The following is an 18,425-nucleotide window of genomic DNA, read 5'->3' on the forward strand; positions in this document are numbered from 1 at the left end:
ACTTAGACAATCAAACTGACTGACTTATTTTACTAGACCGGAGTTTTAGCTTGTACTCCTGTTGCGGAGTTTTCTCTAACAGGGGAGGGTTTGTAGCAATGTCTTTTGCGGGACAGTCCTTGAGAACAATATTTTGGCAATCCTTCAAATCCTGGGAAATGTTCTTTAAGACGGGTTTCAGTCCATTAAACTGTTTTACATGAGAAAGGTGCACCCAGCCTTTGCGACCTTCCAACTTCACGGCTGTACGGGTGGTGAGGAGGACCTGTCGGGGCTCTTTCCAGCGAGGCTCCAGCGGACTTGATCTGTCAAAATTCCTCACCATCACCATGGATCCTGGAACGATTTCATGCGGTGCCACCTCGGTATTGTCTGGAAATGCGGCGGCAACCTGTGAACGACATGAGTTGAGGGCAGACATCAAGGAAGCTAGGTAATCTGTCAGCATATTACTTGAAACATCGGTAATACTTCGGGGTCTAGGAGTACCCCACATGTTAGGGGGGCGGCCGAAAACGACCTCATACGGGGACAGACCTGATCTGGAATGTGCGACCATGCGCATATAGAACAAGGCAACTGGCAGAGCTACTAGCCAGTCCACACCTTTCTCTTTACATACTTTGGCGATTCGGATTTTCAGAGTCTGGTTATGTCTCTCTACGAGACCGGCTGCTTCAGGATGGCGTACACAATGAAACTTCCACTGGTACCCTAACAACAGGGAAACGTGCTTCATCAACTCAGATGAGAATGGCTGGCCGTTATCAGAATATACGACTCTAGGGAGTCCATAACGAGGGAAAAACTCACGAACCAACTGCTTGGCAGTGGTCGCGGCTGTGTAATCTGGAACTGGATATGCCTCCGTCCACCTGGACAAAGCGCATACAACTACAAGGACATACTTGAAACCTCGACATCGCTCCATCTGAATGTAATCCATCTGGAGGACTTCAAAAGGGTGGTCAGGGGGCTGGAATCCACCTTGTTCCACCGGGACACTTTTACCTGGATTAAACTGACAACATATCATACAGGTACGGACTTTCTGCTTGGCTGCAGCTCGTAAATGCTTGTTGAACCAAATGTTCTGGATACTGTCTAACATAGCTTTTTCTCCTAAATGTGCTGGACTATGTGCGGTGTTAATAATGACTTGAACCATGGAGTCGGGGAGAAACCATGTGGCTCTACCCTTCGTTAACCATCCTTGATCTGTCTGGACCCCTCCTTGTTCGGACCATTTCTTGATTTCTTCAGGAGTAGCATGTAACTGGATATCTATGACATCTTGTGTAGGGTCCTTAACTGTCATACATGTGGTCGGATCTGGAGTATGTGTCTGATTAACTGGAATGTCTGGAGTCTGTGCTGTAAGCTTGGCTGTGCGATCTGCTAGATCATTACCTTGGGAAATAATGTCAGTAACTTTCGTATGTGCTTTGCATTTCATGATGGCAATGGATGTCGGTAAATGTATTGCATCTAACAGAGCTTGAATAAGGAGACCATGCTGAATCTTGGTTCCATGAGAAGTCATGAAACCTCTCTCCTGCCAGAGCACTCCAAAGTCGTGTACAACTCCAAATGCGTAGCGTGAATCTGTGTAAACATTAACTTTCAAGTTCTTGGCGTGTATGCAGGCTTGTGTCAGAGCAACTAGCTCTGCTGCTTGAGCGGACAGGGTGTCAATACGGTGTGTTTCAATAACTTCGGTGTCAGTAGTCACTGCATACGCGGCGACTAGTTCTCCTGTACTGGTTCTCATACATGAACCATCCACATAAAGTGTCAGGTCGGGATCTGGTAACGGAGTATCTGTCAGATCTTGTCTTGGCTTTGTCGTAATGTTAACTACTTCCACACAGTCAAGTGTGGCAGAATTCGGAGTAACTGATGGTAACAGTGTAGCAGGATTTAAAATTTTGCAGCGTCTGATTTCTATGTGTGGCTGGAACAGTGTCAATTCATAACCTGTTAAACGTGCAATTGTCAAGTGCTGAGTTTGTGTTCGGTTTAAAAGAACTTCCACAGAGTGTGGAACTTGTACTGTCAAGGTATGTCCTAAGACTATGGAATCACTTTGTCTGATAGCTAGGGCTGCGGCTGCAACTGACTTGAGGCACGCAGGCAGAGCCTGGGCTACAGGATCTAATGTGCTCGAAAAATAAGCACAGGGCTTGTATTGTCCTGCTTGATCTTGTGTGAGAACAGATAATGCTGTACCTTCGCGTTCAGTGACGAAAAGTGTAAAAGGCTTACTGTAGTTCGGTGTCGCTAGAACTGGAGCTTGGCATAGGGCTTTCTTTAACTCATTGAAACTAAGTGTATGTTCAGATGTCCAAGGGAGGACAGTCGATACGGCTGCCTCCTGTGTCGTTAACTGTATCAGTGGCTTGGCTAGAAATGCATACTGAGGAATCCATTGTCTGCAGTAAGAAGTAAGGCCAAACAAAGCACGTACCTCCTTCTGGGTCTTGGGCTGAGGAAGACTCGCTATTAACTGGATACGGTCTGGTGTCAACTGCCTACCCCTCTTGGACAGTAAGTGTCCTAAGTATACCACTTGCTGGACACAGAATTGAAGCTTAGAAGGGGACACCTTGTGCCCCATCTCGGCTAGGAAATACAAGACTGTAAGGGATGCTCGCTCGCAAGCACGTTCAGAACGGGCTGTGATCAGGAGATCATCGACATACTGGAGCAGGGCAGTGTCAGTTGGCATGTGAATGTTGTCTAGTTGTCTCTTGAGTGCTTGACTGTAAATACTAGGACTTTCTGTGAAACCTTGAGGAGCTCGTGTAAACATATAGCTCCTTCCATTTAAACAAAATCCGAAAAGCAACTGGCTGTCTGGATGAATAGGGACACTGAAAAATGCGTTCTTGAGGTCTATGACAGTGAAGAACGTGGCTTCGGAATCAATGGCTGTCAATAGGGAAGAGATGTCTGGGACAACTGGGTACTGAGGAATAATACACTTATTAAGCTCTCGTAGGTCAATCACTAATCAATATACTGGGGGTGCATTTGGATCAGTACGTTTCATGACTGGAATGATCGGAGAATTACATACATTGGAGTCAGTTTCTACAACCACTCCTTGAGCCATGAGCTCGTCAATAATTTTGGATAAGGCTGCTACAGCCTCAAGTGGCAATCTGTACTGTCTGATTCGTGGTAACACTACACCTGGCTTGAGAGTCACACGATAGGGTGTGATTTGCATGTAACCTACATCAGTTGGACCTTGCGCCCATAAGTGCTGCGGAACATTAGACAGTCTTGAATCAAAATCTCGTAATACATAGTGACCCTTAAAGTCACGTAGGAACAATCGTATTCCCTCTGGGGAACAGCATATAACTGCACCTAACTCTTTCAGTGTCTTAATGCCTAGTAGGTTTTCTGGACATGACTTAGTAAGTAACAGATCAGTAGTGCGGGACAATGGACCTACTTCTAGAGTAACTGGCTTTGAAATCTCATTTACGATAGGCTTTCCTGAAAATCCAAGGGAAACATTTCTTGAGCCTGAGAGCGGAGCCCCTGGAACTTCGGCGTGACTAATTGTGGTCCTACTTGCCCCTGTATCAATCAAAAACTTTCTGTCTTTCCCTAATACTTGACTATGAACATAGGGACCTTCTTGATCTACAGGTATCTCGATGAGAGGCAAGCCTACCTCCCTCTCTAGGCTGTTTCATGAATACTGCTGGTACTCTGGATACTCAGACTGTGCATACTGGTACATCTGCTGTGTGACGTGCTGTGTTGCAGCGATAGGCTGCGGAGCTGTAATTGTCTGTGGCGCATTCTGTGGCTGAGGAATCTGTGAAACTTGTTCTTGTCTAGGCGGACGTGGTCTTTCTTTAGTCTTACCAGTAGCTATGTTGTGTTTCAGAACTGCACACTCATTTATAAAATGACCTGGTTGTTTACAATAATTGCAGTTCCCTTTAACGGGAGCTGCAGGATGACTGGCTTGATTCGGACCCCTCTTCTGACTGTCTTGAGGAACAGATTGTGCAACTAGTACTTTCATTTTCGTGTCTTTCATACGTTTTCTCTCGTGTTCTTGCTCTTCCCTGATTCTATTCTGGTGGTATTGGAGCATCTGCAACATCTGGGACGGGGTATTAGCTTGCCAGGTACTTTCGACTTTCAGAACTCGATTCTTAATTTGTGGACTTGAATTCTCGACTAATTTAGTAACAAAAAGGTGAGGGTATGACTCACTACTTGTCTTGAGGCCACTGTTGATGCTAAAACATTTCTCAAATCTAGAATAAAAATCACTAATATCCTCATCTTGCTTCTGTTTACAGGCTGAGATTGCATCCCAGTCTTCTTTTCTAGTTGTCAATAATCTGGGTAAAACTTGTATTAATAATTCTGGTAATTCTTTACATTTCGCTCCAAGACCGGTACCTGGTACTCGTGCCTTATCTTCAGCTTCTAGAACTGCCCAATCGATCTTTTTCTCTCCCACCTCCCATTCTTTTTCCTTGAGCTTTTCATACACCCCTGCGGGCAGCAGAACTTTTAACATTTTAATTATATCTGGATACGTGTATTCTCCCATACGGAGCATGTCTTTTAATTCTCTATGGAACCCTGCTGGATCTTTGTCATGACAGGGAATTAATTTCTTCATCTCGAGGAGTTCCATCTTTGTGATCGGAGTGTAAACAAACACTCGTTCTAGTTCGCCACCCGTTCCTCTAACTGGGTGGACTTCTCGTAACGGATTCTGTCTCTCCATGTAAAATGGTTTACCTTCTGGGGGTGAGACATGAACAAAATGCGGGTTCAGAAACGTTCTATATTTGTAACGCTGTTCTAGAATGACACTAATTAAATCGGTACCTAGACCTCTCCATCTATACTGGAGTAACTCGTTCAGGATATCATGTAACGGACCTGGATCAGAATGTTGACCCTCATACAGTGTAATGAGGTGCTGGATCATATACATACCCGCCAGTCGTTGCTCGGCTGGGGGCAGTTTCAGAAACATTTGTGCCACTATTTCGTCTGGAAAAGTGGTAGAATCAGTAATCCATCGGACTGCTGATCGGACTAGTTCTTGTTCATGCATAGTACTTAACTCACTATAACCGATTCGTGATTTCAGAATGTGATCGGTAGCTTGAAATACTTGTTCTAGAGAACCTTGTTCTGGTGCTGGAGAATGAAAAATAGACTTGTGTTCTAGGCGTAAATGGCGATCTGGAAATCTAGATTTTCCTACATACGCTATTCTGGCGGGATTCTCGTCCTCTACCTCTTCAGTATCAGAGTTACTTTCTTTCTCGCTTACTTGTGCTGCTTTACGCTCTTCGTGTAACTTTATTATTTCTTTACGAATTTTCTTGTACATACTCTCCATAGCACCGACGGTCTTGTGCTTACCCTCGGCTATGTTATCACTCCACCTTGTCAGGGTTCTCATTTCGGCTTGATCTTTAGACGGGTAATCTTGTTCTCTTATTAGACAGTTAATCAGAAACTTTAATATCATGAGCTGGATCTCGGCTTTCCTTTGAGACATGGCCTCGCTAATGCTTTCTGGATCATCCCCTGTACGGATGAAACGATATATTCTGTCTAGATCTTCTTTCATATTCGGTAAGGTGACTAGATACTCGGCCACCTTTCTTACGCGGAATGAATATAAAACCATATTATCCTCGCCTGGGACTGGATCATAGCCGCATTCGGCAAGGGATTTTCTTATTTCTGCTACAGTCTGATGTCTGGGCGTACGCTGTGACGCTTGTGCATGTAATTCGGCTGTCGTTAAACGCTTGTGTGGCGGCGGGGTTTGAGGAGTACCTCCCCCTGCGGCCCCTAAACTAGAGTCGTCTACTGAGGCTCTTCGTCCTGGCAGAGTGGGAAATGGAAATGTAGGTTGGACTTGTATGGCGGGCTGGACCGGGGGTACCGTAACAGGTACTCCGGTGTCTGGAGGAGCGGGAAGTGCCTGATTTACAGGGACTGGCGGAGCGCGAACAGGATTTGCATATTCTGGGACTGTGTCGTCCAAATAGGACGAAATAAAAATATCAGCTGCGGTCTGTTTGTGACGTAGTTTGGTCGGAACTAATGGTGGCGGGAAATTACTGGATGCCTCTGGGGTCGCTTTTGGCAAGCCCTCGGCAAGGAGAGGATACATACCCCTAATAAGGGCATGCCTCTGTCTGTCTGACTGTTCGGCTTTGACTTGTTCACCTATCTCGATTAGTTCTTTTTCTTGTGCTCGTTCTAAGGATTCTCTACTTAATTCCGACTTTCTGATTTCCTTTTCAGTTCTTTTATGAGCTTCTTTGCGCCATAACTCGATGGCATCTTTCTGTGACTGTCTGGCTTTCTTTTTCCATAATGCCTCTTCTACTCGCATGATGCACTCGGCATCCCATGTGCCCGATACGGGCCATCTATACTTTTCTTCTAACTGTTTGGTATACTCTACCCATAAATCTAGATACAATATGGCGCTTATGCCATGCTTCTGATACATAAAATGACCTGGACTGTCCCTAGGCGGAACTGGAACTGCTGCTTCCAGCAGACCCTTTCTAGTTTTTAACTGACGTAACTTGGAAAACAAGGGCATGACTGGACTGTAATCTAGACACAATACAATACACAATGAACACGATACTTATTCCCATTCATACCACGACATTAAAATACATGAAGAACATTTAAAATAACAGTTCGAACAGAATACTACCTGGAATACGGAACACAGAATACATGAATTTTCTCGAGAACAGAACTGACTAGAACATGAACTAGATGCACTGCTGAAACAGTACGAAACTTACCGGTCTCATAAAGAGACACGTCAGGACCCGCATCCACCGAAATGGACACTTCGTTTGTGGGTCTGTGTACCACCAACCCACGGACCAGAGTCAATTAGATTGACCCTGTCTAGATACCACCTCAGTAACGGTACTCACCGGGCAGCAAGAACGGAAGGCCTCGGACTGGACTGGACTGCTACGACGACGGACGGGCGAACTTCGGACTTCAGTTACGGGTGGGCCTCCGGATACCTCGGACCTTGGACTCTCGGCTTGGGCTCTGGTCGGGACTCGCCGCGTTCCTCCACCGTCTCGTTTGGATGCTGGACCGCCTCCTCCGTCTCCTCCGTGGGCCTGAGGGATACTTGAAGCAGAAATATCTGCCAGTGCGCAGAAGAGTTCCGTCACGACTGCAGAGGGTCAGGGGGTCGGCGTGGCTTCACCGACGCGTGGGGAAAGGGCAAGTCCCTATTCGGGCGCCATTATGTGGTAAATAAATAAATAATACCCTATTTTTGAATGTATAAATGAATAACAGATAGCTCAATAAATAAGAGTCAAAATTCGAGGTAGTAGGAGTTTCGCAGGTTTATTACAGCATAAAGGACAGGAACAGGACAACCTGCATAGGAATAGGATGGCAGGGCCCAGCAGCGCTGCTGGTGTCAGGATCGGGACAAGGAAAAGGATGACTTTTTTAATAACAGTGCATGAGCATATATACATAACGCAAACACATAGCATTACATTGCAATAGGCGTAGCAGTGGGTGGAGCAAAAAGGCGTGACGTGTAGCAGTCGCGAAAGATAAGGGTGAAAAGAGGTGTAACGGGGCGTATACATAGACATGTGATGCAAACGTAACAGAATATGTCATGAATGGGGCGGAAACCATGGAGGGGGCTACCTGAGGAGCCGGGACCTCTAACCTGATGGTGCGCGCAAACTGGCAATGACGTATCACTAGGAGAAGCTGGGGGCTATGAACTCTGTGCTAGGAGCAGAGACTGAAGTCTGGAGAGTCAGGGCGACATGTACCTAAACAGTATCTAGTATCTGATGTTTAGAGAACATGTTGATATAAACTAGAAGTCAGGAGGGGAAAGGCTAACTTGATTCTAAGACTGGACCATGCATTATTCTACATGTAGTGCGTGATGAAGAATATGAAATGACCATTAAATACAGTATTTCTCTTACATGGAGCCGGAAAGGCTAGACAATGACGGAAACTATTGATGCGGTTCAGTAGCTTAGGAATGCAGAGAAGGAGGACTGAACTGATAACTGGAACTATAACATACTTTTGGCAGACTCAGAGGCAGAGCCAGGCTGAACCGGGCACTGCAAGGCAGGAAGTAAGTGAAGGGTCGAGGATACAGGTGGGGGCTGTATCGCTCCTCAGCGAGGTTTCAGGAGACAGGAACTGAATCTGGTGTCCAGGCCCTTTTGAGGCCTAGAAACGGGGACTTTATAATGGAATAACGTGCACACTGAGAAACGTGGCAACGTAGCTTTACATAGGCCTGATATTCGTAGTATTCACGAGAACTGGAAACTGGCATACTAGAGGTGGACACAACTGTAATTGCGTCATTAATCGGACATGGGGAATGCATATGCATATTTAATCATGCACACATAACATATGATGGATGACACGTAGGGACACAGAACATGGCAAAATTTACTTTTCCACAAATGGACACCCTGTTGCACCTCTGAAATGTAAATGTAGCCTGATGTTGCGCACACATATGTCCAAAGGACATGTGTGTGTGTAACATACCACTTACAAAAATGCACTAAAGTGCTTTTTTCTAAGTTTTCGCTATTTACCACGAAGTTACACCTCGCGGTAAATAGCGGCCAGAAATAGCGAATTCGCAAGAAAAAAATGGTTAATGAATTGCATTTAAGGAATCTCAAATAGAGATTCCTTAAATGCAATTCCTCGCAAATATGCGATTTCGCAATTAGCGATTTTTACATTTGGGATGATGAATCCCAAATGCAAAAATTGCGCTCGCAAAGGGCCAGATTCGCAGAATCTGTCCCTTTGCGAGCCGATTTTTCTTTCATGAATCTACCTGCATATGTTTTAAGTGTCATTCATGAGCCATTGCATCCAGAGACCTTTTTAGGCAGGGGAAGTGGGCTCCGGCACAGGGCCCCCACTTTTCAGGGGGCTCCCTGACAGAGCCAGCTCTGTTCTGCAGAGAGTTGTGCCCGATGACCTTAAATCCTTTTTAAACAGATTATTTTATATACCTTTTTCCTATAATTTATTTTTAATGTGGGTGATGTGTGAGAGCCTGTTACAGACAATGTTGAATTTGTTTCATACGACATCCATAAAAAAAGTTTTTTTAGATCACAACAGGACCTCACGTGTGAGAAATGCACGGCTGTCACAGATGTTATATAATAGTGAACAGTGAACTGCTGCTGTGTTACGGTATTGAAAACACGTCACTATCCCTGAATATTAGATGTAAAGACATTTAGAATGTGGACGAGTGTCCTGTGCACTGTCAGTGGCCTGGCCAAAGAGAGCGTGAAAGAGCTGAAATTGGATAATATATTCATGTTTGACCCGGGGCCCCCAAAATCCTTAAGTTGTCCCCCCACCCCGATTGCATTAGTCAGTGGTTGATTGTAACTGTCAACCAAGCTGTATTGAGTTTTGGCATTGACCGAGGGCTTTAAGTGGGCCAAGTCCCTTCGGCTCTCAAACCCAGTAGTAATTTTCCCCTTTTGGGCCCTGCATTCGTGTCCTTAAATTTTCATGCAAAAACACTCATCGTTCTCTGAACAATGAGGGTAAAAAAATGTAAAAGCAATTAATGTCGATCCTGCTTATATTTCACATGCTTTATATAATCTACAATTCCCTATGCGTGTTTTCTTTTTACCAGTTTTTGTGTTAACTTTTGTGTTTTTTCAGGTATCATATTAGTCTTGTCTTGTGCTTAATTTGAATTAAGTGGCAGTCAGGTGTTTATAACAGGGCAACATTGAGTTGTGTCTGAAGTCAGTGAGAGTTTCTCTCATTGCCTCTCAGGGGTAAGAAGGTCTTCAGAATACATGGTCATCCACTCCTTGGCCTCTCTGCAAAGTGCACAGAATGGTTACATCTGCCCGTTACAATTCTATGCAAATTTGTGGCGAGGGGGCACTTTACACACACTTTTGTGTACATGTTCAAGCCACTCCCTTAATTATATAGGTCCCACCCATTCAGGGAACCACCACTTTTAGGGACCTCCCGCTTTTTTCATACCACTTAAAGCCCTGCATTGACCAATCACAATCATTGTCACATCAGCGAGAGAAGCCCACACAGTAAATGACGTCCACTCTTTCCTGTGTTTTTTTTGTATGTGTTCTCCATTCTAAGGTCTTCTTGATGTGGCATTTGGCAAGAGTCACTCACTTCTGTTCTTTTTATCCAGGGTCTTTTGTTAACCAGTCTGTGCACAAGTCTTACTTTTGGCTGACCTGCAAGGCATTTATCTGCCTTTGAAAAAAGACGACTATGTCTAGGGGAGGGATAGGGACATGTGGGTTTGTGCGGGTGTGTTTGTATGAAGGTGCTCTTGGGACACCTGTTCTCTGTGTGAAATTTGCGACTCCAAAATGCAATTTACAAAAGTGTCTCAGGCATTGTTAGCAACTCCTAATGGGATTGCAAATTGCCTGTCTCATTAATATTTATGAGGCAGGTGCTACTTGCGACCCCATTAGGAATGGCTGTCACTCATAGGGATGTTGGCCTGCTGGGGTCAGCAGACCACCATGTCTGTGGCTGCTTTTTTAATAAAGCAGTTTTTTAAAAATGCATCCCGTTTTCCTTAAAGTAAAACAGGATGCATTTAAAAAAGAAAAATTAAATGTTTCAGTTTCATTTTTCAGGGGAAGTAGTAGTCCCTGGGACCACTGCCTGCTCTTAAAAAATATTTTCGCATCCATTCACAAAGGGGAAGGGGGTCCCCTGGGGACCCCTTCCCTTTTGCGAGTGGCTTACCACCTAGCTGAAGTAGGTGGTAAACTGCGAGTGTTACTGCGAGTGTTTTGCGGCCCCAAAATATTGGTACATTACATTGTGACTCGCTATTAGGAAGGGTCGCCCCTTCCTAATAGCGAGAGTCACAAACGCTATTTTGTGAGCCACTGACTCGCAAAATAGCATTTGTACATGCCAGTACCCTTTTTTGCAGTTGCAAATTGGCCAATTGCCCGTTTGCGCCCACAAAAAACGGTCGTACATCTGGCTCTAAAACCACTGCTTAACATCTCACAACAACATCCATGTGAAGGATGATTGTAACAAATTTCATCTCAGCAGATCTTCTGACCACCTCTCCTTCCAACCTATGCCCGCTCAAGCCATAAATGTAAAGAACAAAATCTCAGAATATACAACCTTGTGGAGAAAATATTGTGTCAGGACTATTGAGGACAGAAATATTGTGAAGGTAAGTTTCTATTGGTAAGCAAAGTTTTATTATATATAACTCCACATATACACACTTTATATATATATATATATATATATATATATATATATATATATATATATATATATATATATATATATATATATATATATATATAGCTTCAAAATACATAGATGTGGAATTAGGAATAGTAAATGTATACTTACCTATTTGCACTTACCGTCTCGATATTTTGGTCCTCGATATTTTTGAAACGATATTCTGTCAGCACAATTCTTTTTGTTCCTATATTCCGTGAGTGATCCCATTGTGAGGAAACTGGCTTACTGGCCTCATAAGAAACACCATAAAGTGATCTGCCTAGCTGATCAAACCTGCCAGCTTATTGAAAACTATAACCTGCACGCCTAGCTCTCACACTGCTTCACCTATCACACTTCTAAGCCCTGAATCCAATAAAACAATTACCTATGTATGGGGAATAGGCATTGCTACTGTATCAGAAGTACTACCTCTTCGGTGCACTACTCAAGTTAGTGAACATCTTTCTAATCTTCCTTTACGTACTCATTCTATTTAACTGATTCATTTCTCTTATTTCAATACAAGCAAGCTTTATAATATACCACTGCAACACTCATCCAGCTATTTAGGCTTACTTTTTAGTCAATGTATATCTGCAACTTTTTAGTACAGCCTGCCTCAAAATAACAATACAACACCTGCTATCCCTCTAATAATAAGATGCTTCAGTCTGAATAGCTGCCCTCTTCTCCACTGATTCTTTTTACAGAAGTCTAGAGATACCAATTAAAGCCAAACCTATTGTCTTTGTCAGTGCTTGCTTTAATCAAGCTCTTGGCAGCTGTCTTTGATTCTGACGAGGAACAGGAAAGGTGAAGGGAGGAAGGCTGAAATGGTTTGGATTTATTTTGAGAAGAAAGTTTCAAAGCCTATCAGGCGTGGGTGTTGATTGCTTGAAGGGAGGTGGTGCAACCAGTAAGAGGCAGAGGGTGAAGTGCAGGGTTTTAAGTGGGCTGGGTCCTGCCGTGCTCAGCACCGGAAGTTCTTTAAAGCAGGTGCTGGGACGGGTCCCTATATCAGGCTCTCCATTTTTGTCTTCACCGTCAGGGTGAAAACAAATCTTAATTCTGCAGCAGAACCACCCTTCCTTGCCTTCGATGTAACTTCTTAGAGACTTGTTATAGTTCTTTCACAGTCTCATCATTTCAGAGCTGAATTAATTTCAATATTCTATACAACGAAGCCGTAGCTGGTGGTTATAAATCTTATGCAACTAACAACCATTGACAAAGCCAATACTCCCGGAGTGTTGTGGGTGTAATGTTACTTGCTGTATTGTATATCTGGATGCAATGACAGAAACAGCAAAATACCAGTCAGGTGGCCACATTATGCTAAGCACAGATTTTTATCTTAAGTGTTTTTAAGCCGCGCCCTTAATTACATAGGCCACGCCCCTTTCGAGCGACCTCCAAGCCCCCAGTTTTTCCATACCACTTAAAGCCCTGGTGAAGTGTCTTTTTCTCAAAACTAAAACAACCCCATTTCCATGTCATTGCTCCCTGACGAGGGGCGAGGCATAGGCAAAAGTGGTGCAGGGGTGTTGTGTTCCACAGCACGCAGGCGGGTCGAGAGGAGAAAGGAATACATATAGCACACATTTGAAAAATATTATTTGAAAACTCAGGAGCCTATATTATATGGTCTTCTTTTTCACAGCGAATATAACATACTACAGCTGAACGTACAAAAGAGATGCAGGGTTTTTATAACTAGTAAGCATAGATGGGCCCATGCGCATTTCAGAATTCTGCTTCGTTGAGGCCATAGGCAGTCTTTGGGTGGGATATACATATGATTTGTCTCTACATACAGATTTTGACATAACATCTGTGCAGACGTCATTTGTGAAGTAAAGCTGACTATAAATCTAAAAAAATCTGTGATGAAAGGGTGATTAATACCCCACTGTCTTCTTCCGCAAGCAGGCATAGATATGGTGTGGTAACTTATATACCGGTTCCTTCAAGTCTTTATTAGTAAGATCCAATCTATTGCAATATGTTGTGCAAAAATCTATAATGTAAATAAAAATGAGTTGTAAATTGAGATTGAATGCTCGGAGTGAAGGATTTTGTGGTATCTTCCTGTTGTGTTTATTATGTTCCCTTGTTACCTGGTTCCTAGCCAGGCCCGGACTGGCTAGGAACCAATCCCCCGGTCGGCCGCAAGGGTGGGGGCCGGTTTTGGGCCCTGGGGGCCGTTTTTGTTACAGAGCCGTTTTTGCAGCATAGCTGCAAAATCGGCCCTGTAACAAAATCGGCCGAAAAGCGGCCCTGGCAAAGCGGCCGAGCACTTTGCCAGGGCCGGTTTTGGTTCCCAGTCCGGCCCTGTTCCTAGCTGCTTAGCCAGTGTGAGTGTCCTGTGTGGAATGTTGGTGTGATGGAGATGCATGGAATGCTTGGGTGCCTGGTGTGAGCGTTGATTGTTGAACATGGGCTGAGCAGCAGGCAGCGTCTACTACTTCACCTCTACACATGGATTTTCATGACTACAGATTTGTTTTACGATTAGGCAGGGTAGTTCAGAAGACATTATGCACCGTTAATTTGGGCCGGTGGCGAAATAAAAATTATGCAATGAAGGTGCAGTCATTACGTTTTTAAACCTACGTAAGGCAAAGTCGAATTACGGCCTCTTTAAATCTATAGCAATGGAATGAAATACAGGGCAATACTACCGAGAAAAATGCACTGTATTTAATTAAGAGTTTAAAAAACTTGGCAAGACTAAAATGTATGGAATGAAAATGACATCACCTTTTTGGAGTTTAAAATAGTGCTAAATTCAACAGTGAAACAAATCAGCCACTGAGGTGAGGTAGACAAAGCAAATTTTTCCAAACTTGCAAAAATATTGTTGGTCACTTGTGCAATGGTGAATTCCCAACAATATTTAATGAGCTTGCTCTTGACTGCAGAATGCCAGAGTTGCGGAATGGCAAGGCTACCTATTCCTGACTTCAATCACACCTCCTTCTCCCACCACCCTACACTTGCTGCGTATTTTTCGCATGATTTAAGATTCTTTAACTTTGCTAATTTCACCCTTTGTCATTGTTTTTCTATGTTTCTATTTTTCTCCTTCTCATTCTTTCTTTCTTATGTTGCTTTCTTTCTGTTGCTCTGGGTCAAAGTCTGAATATGAAAAATAAGTCTTGGTCCCTAAAGATGACACAACCGACCTCTGACAATCCCCAGCACAAATTGAGCACTTCTAGTTATACCATAGGGTGCAGAATTTGTAATAAAGTTGACTTTCAGAAGTGGACTGAAAAATTAAAAAACAGTCACATAAAATGCCTATATTTTGGAGGCATTCTAATCTTGGGAGCCCGCATCCTTGATTTAAAAGCTAAACGAAAGTAACACCAAATGATGGCACATATTACACAATTTGATGACTTCATGTGATGTGGTGGTTTGCCGTGTACTGAGAATGCTTTACTATCTATTGGGCTATTAAAGGAAATGGTGGAGACCAGATAGGGCGACACACGAAAACACCACAGGCCATCAGAGCTGGAATCATTTAGTTCTATAGGTTGAAATAAAGGTTTGCAGGGAAACATGTCAGCTTATTTAGAAGGTAGTCAAAAGCCTGCACAACCTGGAAAAATGTGAGGTGGATATAAATTGACAAGACCAGAGCAACCTGTTCCCGCCGACCTGGGTAAGGCAAGGTCAAACTGTTGCCTAAGTGATGCTTTAGCTTTTCACTTAAAACAGATACATTTACGCTTAGATACAGGTGCACCCGAGGCCATTTCAGAACATACCCTTTCTGCGTACATGGCAACACCATGGAGATTAGACAAGCCTGTTCCTTAATCTGTTATCGATCATCAGATTGGGGATAGGCTAGCAGAATGGGCCAATTATTGCCCAGGCATTGTTAAATCCAAAGCATGCACATTCCATACTTTACCAATCACTGTACCGGTACTAGCTACATGTGCATGAAAAGGAAGCTTAAGAGCACAATTCTGATACATTAACACTCTTGTATAGTTTTAACAGTTCCCAGAACATGGTTGCCCATAGTTTGAATGAACGAGTTCCTCTGTCGCACCATGTGGTCCAAGGGACCCTTCACCCATACACTAAGATTTGTTGATCACAGCATTTTTAAGAGTGTTTGTGAGACGAAAAACAAGATGATGGGCCCTGGTGGGAGGTGAACTTGGCCAACAATTTTGGGAGGGATAAGACGGGGAGAAGGGGTCTTGGCATTCTCAGTTAATAGGGTAGTTAAAATTGGTTGTTGTTAGTTTCCCATTTAAATAACAAGAGGCCAATGTACTTATATTTTCTCACAAATTACTGATCACACTTTGCGGCCAGTATTTTTGCGGGCAGTAAAGATTTTTAAGAACCTACTTATGTAATAATAGTTTGATCTTAAAATACGAATTGTAGTAGGTTGGAATATGACCTACCAAATGCATATTAATGAGGTATCGCAAATGACGAACCCATTGCGATTGGAGGCCTTCACAGGGATGGTAGTCTGCTGGGGTCAGCAGATCAACATGCTTTTTAATCATGCAAACATTTTTTTTTCAAATGAAGTCTATTTTCATTATGGGAAACAGGACTGCATAAAAAAGAAAAGTTTTTGTTTTTTATGCTTAAGAGTAGGCACGTCCTGTGATTACAAACGTTTTTTTCTTACATTCACAAAGGAGAACTAGTCCCAAAAGGACCCCTTCCCTTTTGCAAATAGGTAAGTCTGGGCAGTGAACTCCGCTCCACTCACGGAGTTTACAGTGTTTTCCGCACTCCGCGTTACGCGGAGCTCGCGGGGATCTGAAAAACTCCGCTCAGCGGAGCAGAGTGTTTTTTCCTTGCGCGCGCTCATCAACACCAAGTTGGCGAGTGTGAGGCAAGATTTTTCGTCATGTGCGCTTGTCAACATCATGTTGACGAGCGCGAACGAGGGAAATTAACCGCCAGGCGAGATGCCTCAAAGCGGGTGGTCAGATTTCTCAAAGCAAGTGGCTGCGTATGCTCCCGACTGCTCACTTTCAGAAACCTTTTGTTCGCTTTGAGAAAGCTGCCGCTCAGGTAAAAAATCTACTCCAGTGGCAGAAAGGAAGCAGCGCATCCTTGTGCTGTGAATGGTGCAGTTCACGATAATTTCCCAGTACGTACAAACACCCGTCACTGAAAATTATCATAAACAGCATTTTTACTAGCCCACTCCGCTGCTTGCAGTTTTTTTGCACTTTGCGGAGTTCTGTGTAATGGCACGGATGCCTACAACATGCCCCTTTCAGATACTGAATCAGTACCCATTTGGAATCCCATTTTAGAAGTAAAAAAAAAACTTTTCTGACTCCTAAAATGGGATTAGTAATTAAAAAAGGCATTTTAACTAGGCCTGGGAGTAATTTAAATCATACCAGAGTAATCAGAGTAATTTGAGTAATTCAGCGCTACTCCGACATAGTATTACAGATAATAACACAATTATGCCTACTCGCATAATTAAGAGTAATTGGGGGGGGATCATACAGCGAAAGCACATTTGGTAAGCCTGAGACGCTGCTTGCGCTTCTGTTTATGTTTTGTTGAATTTAGCACTATTTCCTTGGTGCAAAATGCATCCTCGTGTCCATTTTGGATACTATGGGGCATTTTTGTGCTAAGAAAATTTTTCTGAATGCAGAATTACTCTCCTTGCATAATTTTGCGTGATAAAAAAAAATCTGTTTTCATTTAAGAAAATGGCACTAAATGCTTGAAGTAAGTTTGGGGTAAATCATACCCCAAGGTTAGCAAGAGTGAGTAGCGCTTGGGCTGCTAGTCATTTCCTGTTGCATTTAGCGTTATTTCTCAGAGTAAACAGCTATACTCGGGTCATTTTTCAATGCCAGAGAGTATTTTTGCGCAAAGAAAATTGCTCCAAATGAAGAATTCTTCTTCTTGTGTAATTCCTCGTGATTATCACAGAGTTACGCCCACTCCTAGTGAAGGAGTCAGTCCGATCGCGGCTGCAGCCCCCGCTCGAGCCCTACTGGAGACGAGGCCGCCATCTACCATCTGAGAGCGGCGAAACAGCGGGACTGGGGGCTCTGACCCAGCCCCAGGGGTGCTTTGTGTCATCCGGCACGCCACATGGTATCCTGTGACAGTGTTGACTCAGTGCCATAGGGGGGCCTGCCCCTCCCCATCCGGAGCACCACTATTTGTCCGGAGAGGCCTTGGCTGGGGCCTTTCAGCTGATTCGAGCTCCTGGGACAGTGGGGCTTTTGGTGCTGCCGGACATCAGCCCTCACCACTGTTGTGGGTGGAGGTATCGGGCCAGTTGCGGCTGCGACTAACCCCATGGGCTACGAGGCCCTGAGTGCTGCCTGCTCACCATCCTTGCTCCCCTCGAGCAGTGCTCTGGTGAAGGCGGCCTAGGAGTGAGTCGAGTAGGTCTTACTCACCATTGTCTGGCTTCGAGATCACGTCGGCCACGGCCCCCCCACGCATCCTGGCAGCGCCAAGGCACGAATCCTCAACCGGGCCATGGCCCTGTCCCGGGGCACGTTGCACCTATGTGGGCCACTGCAGTGCACTCTGTGTGTGCAGAGCAAACCATTATGGGCCCTCCTGTTTCACGGCCACTGGTGAGTCTAGGTTGGAGGCAGGTGGACGACTGATGCAGCTTCTGCCCCTTGGCTGATTGAGATCTGGTGAGTTGAGGCCCCCTCTCCCCTCGCATCTACTCTGTGGCCTGCAGTAAGGACATCTCTGGACTTGTAAGACCTTTGGAGTCCCCGCTGAGATATAGGGGCCCGGTCATCGGCGTTTTCTATGGGGGCACTGTTGGCGGGTGGCCCGGCTAGTCTGGTCCTCCTATAGGGCCTCCTTGGCAGACAGTTGTGTGCTGCGGAAGGCTAGGCTCCGTGCAGCTTGCATCCCATGACACACTTGGATCCGGGAGGACCCGCTGGTGGCGCGTCCCCGCAGTGGAACCCAGCGCAGTCCCGCAGTCTCTACAAAATTGAGGTTGTGCCTCCCTCTGTGCCAGCGCAGTTCTGGAACCAGTGCCTATATTCCCAGAGCTGCCGTCA

This window comes from Lissotriton helveticus, chromosome 6 (genome assembly GCF_964261635.1).
Source record: "Lissotriton helveticus chromosome 6, aLisHel1.1, whole genome shotgun sequence".
In the NCBI taxonomy this organism is placed as follows: Eukaryota; Metazoa; Chordata; class Amphibia; order Caudata; family Salamandridae; genus Lissotriton; species Lissotriton helveticus.